Genomic DNA, 8286 nt, shown 5'->3' with positions numbered 1-8286 from the left:
CCTCCTCACTGGTGGGGTGGGGTGAGAAGCAGAAAAGACCTTGGCTCTGTGTAAGCACTGCTAAGCAGTAACAAAAACATCCCTGTGTTGTCAACACTGTTTCCAGCACAAACCCAACACACAGCCCCATAACAGCTCCTATGAAGAAAATTAACTCTATCCCAGCCCAAACCAGCACACTAATATATGCCTTGGTAGGCATATAATCTTGGCATCCGGCCTGGAGTTATCCAACCTAATTTTTGGCACCCAAGTTTCCTGCAGAATAGTTAATACAAATGTACACCTCTTAGCTTCTTTTTCTCAGGTAGTTTGCCCCTTCACACAAAGACTATAGCTACTAACGTTAAACATTTGCCTGTATTTAGAATTACAGAAACATACATCTCTTTTGTCCTCAAAACCTGTCCCCTTTGCATTCAAGACCTACATTTCATACTCAGTCCTTCTCTAAGGCTTTGCACCCAGCCTGTGCTCCATGCTACAGAGGTACAACTCCATGCTCACCTCCGTTTGCTCTCCATGAGCCAGGCAACCATTCAGTCGTTGAGATAAGTGTGCACCTATACACGAGAGCATGCGCATGCACATACGTGTGTTCACGCACATGCACTCACTTTTTAAATACATTCAGCAGCTCTGACTGCCTCTTTCCAGCAGATGACATGCAAATACTGATAGTGATACTATATAAAAGCTGGGGAGCAGAAGCAAGGAGAGGGAGTGGTATGTGCATGTGTACATACATTTCTTCGTAGGAGAAAAGGAATGGTTAGTGGAATACATGTAAGTGTTTAAATGGGAAACAAGTGGGGAGAAGCAAAGGAATAGCAGAGCTTATTTGTCAAAGGCTACAGAAAGCAGAGGACACAGACAAATTGGGTTTGTGGATATAGGTGAATAGAGGAAATCTCCTCCTGATCCTCTCTGGACACATCCCGTGCGAGCCTGACAGCAGCTGGATGAGATAGCCAACAGAAGATGGAGGTCGGGCAAGGGCTGTGGTACAGCCTTGGTTCGTTGAACGCTTCCTGAAGGCAGGGATCCAGTGTCAGGAGAGGTGCATTACAGACTTTCAGAAGTCCAATAAACAATCCGTCAGAGCCACTGAATCTCACCACTACTCCTAGAGGCTTTCTGCAGCCCCTCTCAATGTTTCACTAACAAAAGTGCGTGACATTGTCACGTCTGCCCTTGTAAGTGCCGTCTTATAGGAGGCACCAGCAATGTGAGCTGCTCAGAGAACACACACCTTTCTAGACATGTAGTTGTTACCTTTTCCTTGTACCTCATTTCCCTGCAGTATCCCTTTCACTCCACTTCATTCTTTAATCTATATCTTTTTTGGATTATTAACAACTGACCTCCAGGACAGGTAACTTTTGGCACATCAGTAAGAATGTGTACGTTAATCTGATTAGACTGGAAGTCCACTAAAAAGGCCAAAAAAAATCATATGAGGGGGATCATCAAAAGCTTCTAGGCAATGAAATATCTTCAGAAATCTGGCTTTACTCTCCTCGATGTGGACTGTGGCTTGTATACACTTCTAAAATCAGGGGCAGGTGTCCGGGAATGCTACTGCAAAGAAAATACATAGGGGGGTCTAACTCATATCACTTCACATCCCCTTCTGAATTTGCACCTCTTTCCATGTCCAACTATAGGGTGTTTTTTATAGCTTATTACATTTTGAACTCTACACTGTGAAGATCAAATAAGCAGCCAGTCGTCAATTAACTTTCCAAAGCAAATACTTCAATATTCACAATACATATGCGTTGCAGGCATAAATGTGGAGGGGGGGTGTGTGCCTGTGTGTGTGTGTTGGTGCGTGTGTGCACATCTAGAAGGAACCGGAGGAACAGGCTGCTTGGTTAACACACAAGTTTCCAAACATGTGGATTATACACTCTTCTTGTACCTCTTTTCCCCACAACATCTCTTTCACTCCAAACGCAGGCAGATACACATACACACATATGCTCACCTTTGATATAAAACTGGGCCTGGCTCTCGCTGTGAATGTAATTTTCTTCTGCTCAACGGCTCTCTTACACTCCTAAGTGGTCCAAGGGGGCCACCGGGTAAGGAGAATTTTGGCCCACCATGTTTTAAACCTCATCATGCATTAGGGCCAGAAGCAGCAATAGCTTCTCATTGTAAATTGGGCCTGTTATTGTAATTTATCAGGATCAAACAGTTGCTGGCAGCCCTTTCCATAAGATCCGGTTGCAGTGTCTATATCAGCATCAAGCAAAATCAAACATGGCTTGCGAACAGAGGTTTAGCAATAAATAAATCACTGAGGGAGCTTTAGAGAAACAAGTCTTCACACACACCAATGTTATGGTACTTGTCTTTATTTCTCTTCCAGCTTTTCTTTTCTTTTCTTTTTTTAATTTGATTCACAGCGTTCAGATGACATGTGTTTTGCCTTATTCAGCCATTTGGAGTACAGGTGCATGAGTGTGTTTTTGATGGAGTGTTGCTATTCTGGAGTGCTCCATCCAAAACACAATCCCACACATGTAATCCAAACTGCCGAAGATGAGTCAACCATCTTCCCATTGCCATGATAATTAGACTTTTTTTTTTTCATTCAAAGTTGCATAGTCTTTATTATTAGTTGCAGATGCCATGCTTAAACAATATTGTTGTATCTTAAAAGGCTTTCGCACCGGGCTATTTTATCCTTCAGAGTGGAGGAAATTAACAAAAAGCCCAAGCTTATTCAAACTTAAATCAAATCAAATATTATTACACTGCAAGAAAACAGTGACACCTAAATACCTTTAGTATACATGTAAAAATCGTAGCTTAATATTCTATTAAGTAAATATAGCAGCTCGCCAGGGAAGGTTTGTCGTAATTAAGGGATTCATGGAATAGCAGCTTCCAGTCTTACTAATCCGTGCAGGCCACACATCTAAGTGTTTTTTCTTTGAAAACATTTCAGTTTCTTATCACGTTAAGAAAATGACCACTTCCCAGAAGCCTGAAACAACAAAGAACCTCACTAGGTTTAAAATCCTTAAGCTAGGTATTATTTTCCAGACAAATGCTTGCAAAAGGCAGTTTTTACAGGTCTTCTTAATATACACTGTCTGAACCTTGGGGCTGCTGGTGTTTATTTCTGGTACCTTAGGAGCTAATAGGCGATTAGTGGGGTAGATATGGAGAGAAAGAGAAGACACGGGAAAGCAGGTGTCATAGTCCTTTGAGGACCATTTTAGTCTTTTGACAAGCCAATCTCTTGGTGGCATTTTTGGTACTAGGTGGGTGGCAGACACCAAATGTTCAGCTGCTGGAAATCTCTAAGTAATGACAGGTCGTATCCCTACATAAAGCACTGTTTACGAAGAAAAAAAAAGATCTTCTGCCTGTCTGCATTTGAGAATTTCAGAGTGGTGAGGGTTTCCTTTCTGTAGCACCTATCTATCTGGCTTGCTTTCATTTTCTGTGCACAGAGGATCATTTTAGATTATCTTTATTTCCAGGTATGAAAAAATAAACCAAAAAGGAGGACACGTGCTGACGCCAGAAAGGTTGCTTCGCCTGTCAAGCACGATCAGCGCAGGGCAACAAAGGAGGCGTGCTATAAATGTGTTGTAGGCGAGGGATCTGCACCTAGCCAAAACGGCCCCAGGCAGTGCTGGGGATGCGGCAGTAGAGAAGGAGACCTCAGATTTCTCTGCCGTCCCCATCCCCCGGCTCTGCACTAACAGCATCTGTACAAACAGCATGGGACCAGGCCCTGCATCTACATGAGCCAAAGGATGACAAGTGAGACAGCAGCATTAAGTCGACAAACACGTGAACTCGCTTCGCACAGCAAACAGACTTGTAATAGTCACCCCGTCCCCCTCATCGATACTGGTTAACTCATCCCAGGGCTTTTGTCATTCCGTGTGAACTTGAGTTCGTGGGTGGTTTATTCCTTCACTGGCCAAAGATGAAAAAGGGTATCCCTACGAGCTCATCTACCTTTTTTCCATTCACTGGGGGAAAAAGGCTTCCTGTGCGTTCACATGGGCACTCCGTGGATCAGCTGGTGGAGCAGAACTTGTACAGGCAACGATTCCTGGCAAGGATCTGATTTTGTCCCCTTAGCTTTTAAGACCTGATGCTCACTTCCCTGTGCAGGAATGTAAGACTGAACCTCGCAGCACAATCTCAAAGAAAATAAAAAATGTGGAGCAGATTAACTTAGGATGAAATTATAATGAGAAAAAAAGCTTGAGGAAAAAGGCAATTGGGATACATTTCACACTCCAGCTCTCCTGTCCAAAGGTACACTATAACTACCTTTAGTCTGCTGAAAATACTATAGAAATACCACTAACAAGCTGTTTGCTTCACAGGAGTACTGTTTATAGCAGACATGAAGTCAGGAAAACTGTTGAATACATTATTGGTTAAAAAGTTAAATCAAACTCCTGGCAAATAAATTAATGGCCATTCCAAATTTTTCCTTCTAAAAATGTAAGCTAGTATACTGTAAAGCAAGTGATCCATTAACAAAGTAATGACCTTTCAAGCCAGAAGACAATCTCGTCCAGTAACTAACTGCTTAATGAAATTATTACCTCAGCAGCATAATTACAACAAGCCTTTTGCCAGAAGCCGCAAAGAGTCCAGCAGACCCTGCCATCAAGTTGGAATTCAGGTACTCACAGCTCCACCGATCCATTTCGGTGCAAAGAGTGCAAAGTGTACGTGTGCCCAACGCCCTCAGCCCGGCATGGGGGCCGAACCGCTGGAGCAATTGTAGAATCACAGAATGGTTTGGGTTGGAAAGAACCTTTAAAGGTCATCTAGTCCAACCCCCCTGCAATGAGCAGGGACATCTTCAACTAGATCAGGTTCCTCAGAGCCTTGTCCAACCTGACCTTGAATGTTTCCAGGGATGGGGCATCTACCACCTCTCTGGGCAACCTGTTCCAGTGTTTCACCACCAATGCAAACTGGTATTGGATCAGCACAAGTTACGGTGCAAGTACGCACCTGCCGCTATACCCCATGTCTGTCCCAGGGAAGACAGACCTAGAGCTACCAGAGAAATGCCAGCAGTTACACACAGGTAAAGAACAGGTTGGAGAGATTGTTCTCATACACCTCCATACGAGGAACAAGCACCATGTTCCTCGGCTGCAGCCATCACTGGTTTGGGGCACACTTAGCAGCAGGCTTCAAAAGGGAATGCTCCTGAACTCTGAGACAAATCTCAACATTGTGGATGCACGGTGATCTTGAAAACATTTTGACTGAGTTTCCTGAGAAGATGCACAAATTTTTCTATCTACCTCTTCACTTCAGCAGAGAATCAGACCCAAAATATCCATCCTGCACTGAAAGTAGGGAAGCATGCTCCTTGGCCAAGTGGGTGTTCTAGGTTCCCGCCACTCCAGTAACAGATCATTTTTAAATCAACCCAAAAAACCCCTGAAGACCTCCCAGTTGCACTAAACACAACAGTTTGATCCCTTTTTGGCCAGTAGGATAAAATATGATGTTATGACTAGCTGTATTTTGTGGAGAAAGCTCCTGTGGCAACCCTTAAGCTACCTTACTTTCAGAGGAAAATGCTGAAAATTGCAAACCTATCAAGATCTTATGCTGTTTCTGTACTGACAAATGTAATCGCACTTGCCATACTGTGCCTTTTTGGATACTTAATTGCAGAGAACTGATGTTCTCCTAAATAAGCTTTTTTAAGATAAACACACATGCACGTGCTGTTTATTGTACTTTAAAAATACAAAAAAAAAAAAAAAGGTTGAGCGCAGAGAAAACTCTTCAAACTGCATTTGGAGAGTGACCTAAGATGTGGGAAAGTTGTCTATTGCTTATGTTATTTTTTCACCCACTTTTGAGTGCTTTGAGGCTACATTTCCCTTGAGTTATGACAGATATTGCCACCCACCTTAGCTCTTCCTGCCTCTGCCCTAACAGAACCTCTTTGTTGTTTTATCTAATCAGATTCAGAGGCCCTGCTAGAGTTGGCTCTTTCAGACTGTTCAAAGCGGTTATATTTCTTATTTCCCAGGCTTCAGAAGAACTAAAAATAACCAAGTGAAAATCTGAAATGCAAAGCTAATATTCTTGCCAGTGTTAAGCAGATATGTTGTCAGGATTAACGAGAGATTTTACAGATCTGAAAAATTTGAGTAAATCAGAACACTTAATTTTTCTTTGCTGAGTTTTCTGAGTTTAATCTTCCCTAAGCCACCAAGAATTTTTTATAAAAATATTTACCTTTTTTTTTCTGAACCGAAGATATGCGGTCTGTCTTCACGCAAAGAGAAAAATTTATTATAAAACTTTCTGTATACAAAGGAGAATATTCATGGCAGATGAGGGTTTGCAGTTTAAATGACTTTGCGGTGAAAGTGATCCAAGTTGTTCCTCCAGTCCCTGTGGAGAGTAGGAGTCATAGGTGTGTCGCTTGATGCCAAGTACTGAGAATTTTCACTGGCAAAGACGGACCTGCGGTAGGCACAGGGCAGGATCATTAGGCTAGTTCAAATGTCCTACGGTTGGTCAAACCAACCGTGTTTCTATCTATCTAGTTTGCACAATAATTTTCCCAGGATTTGTTGCAAGTGAAAGGTCTTAATACGAGGGATCCCATTCCACTGGCTGGATGACGCAGTAGAGCAATGTTTCCCAACAAGTTTATAGAGAATCAGGGAACGGAAGAAAAAGCAGTGTTAGATGTTGGCAAATGCACTTTTAAGTTGAGAGAGTGAGAACCAGCTATAATTACTGACTGCAAACATTCATCCTCTTGAAGGAACTTTTAACTGCTTACATTTGCTGGCGGTAGCACAGTTTTCTCTATGATGGGAAACTCCTGCAGCCAGTAATTACAGTAACTTCGTGCTCCCGCTCTTCCAGAGGAACTGAAAAGTTGGCAGCACAGGGCACGGCATTAAGGCAATTACACATTTACACGCATGAGCCAAAGGGAAGATCCGTTTTCAAAAAGTCTGAGAAACACTGCATGTCTGCTAACTTCCACAAACCGGGAAATGGCCAGCAACATGACAGCCCAGCTTCCAAACTTGCAGCTCTGTTCAAAGGACGCAAGCTTGAAGCAGAAATAAGATTCGTGACCAGTCTAAGCCTCTGGAACAATGTGAAATACAACACAGAATTTAGTTCTTAGCTCACTGAGAAAAGGCATGATGGAAAAGACCCGGCGGGTGAGATGCTAAGCTGAGTTCAGGCTAGCTACCGTAACGCAGTTGACCATAAATCTGGCCCTCAGGATCTGAGGACTATGGTTAATCAGTGGCAGAACAAAGTAAGACCTGCAGTGAAACAAAAGCAAAAGTATTAAAAATAACCTTTCAGTTGAAATTGTAGTTAGGTGAACTATTTCATAACCAATGCTAATTTAACAATGCCAGACTACTGTTTTCCCTCACATGAAATACAGTTCCACATAATTTTTCCAGGTTTTGTGCAACTTGTACTTTTATGGAAGGCTTTTCCTTTTTCTGATGTGCACACTGGAAAGGATTTTTATTGCATAGTCATGTAAGGAAGTATTAGCACAGTGGGCATGCACAGAAAATGCAGTTTTAACTTCTTAATTCACCACTGTTTGTTTGCTTTTCATTCAGTATGAAACTGTTAACCTTTAAAAAAACATAACCAAGAATATGGCTAAATATTTATTATCATAATCTCGTATTTCACATATTTGCAAGTTCAGTACTGAAATACTATCTAATGCAATGCCTCAGCCAAAGTGGATGTGGCAGACGTTTTGTTTCTTTTTTATTTGATGTCTTTTTCCCCATTGACATTTATGGATGATACGAATCTGAAATTAGATGTGCAAAACCAAAAGTATGGATATTTTATCCCTTTTAATTTTACCATTAATTGCTTGACATTATTATACTAATACGGGAAGCCTTGTATTTTAGCAATCTGAAGGAAAAAAAAAAGTGTTAAGTGTAGACATGCCACACATTTGAATGAGAAGCCAATGACTGCAGCAGCAAAATCTGGTTTCAGAGAAGTCAACAAAGGCTTCCCCCTCATGTCAGCAGGGCCAGTATTTTACCTTATAATTTGGGGCTCTGTCCAGCAGGATTCTATTTCAGAATCTGTGGCCACCCTTCTGCTTTATTAGCATCGCCACCCAAACTGCCACGTTCCTGGCTGAAATTCATGGCTAGCCCCGCTCTCCATTTTTTAAGCTCCACTGTTAAAGAGCTCTTGAGAAAACTGCTCCAACTGGTTGGCATTAGAAGGAAATGAAAATCTTTT

The 8286-nt window shown here is 42.1% G+C and overlaps 1 long non-coding RNA gene across 1 annotated transcript; it reads right to left on the bottom strand.

Moving 5' to 3' along the window:
* Positions 1 to 2588: 2588 nt before the first annotated feature.
* On the bottom strand, positions 2589 to 7476 carry LOC129204688 (uncharacterized). Its single transcript, XR_008576477.1, has 2 exons — positions 6259 to 7476; positions 2589 to 2998 (listed from the first exon to the last, which is right to left on the bottom strand). It is a non-coding gene; the product is annotated as an uncharacterized LOC129204688 (long non-coding RNA).
* Positions 7477 to 8286: the final 810 nt, after the last annotated feature.

Source organism: Grus americana, chromosome 3 (assembly GCF_028858705.1).
Source record: "Grus americana isolate bGruAme1 chromosome 3, bGruAme1.mat, whole genome shotgun sequence".
Taxonomy (NCBI): domain Eukaryota; kingdom Metazoa; phylum Chordata; class Aves; order Gruiformes; family Gruidae; genus Grus; species Grus americana.
Note: the sequence above shows the minus strand (reverse complement) of the source record. Positions and strands in the feature narration are given on the sequence as shown.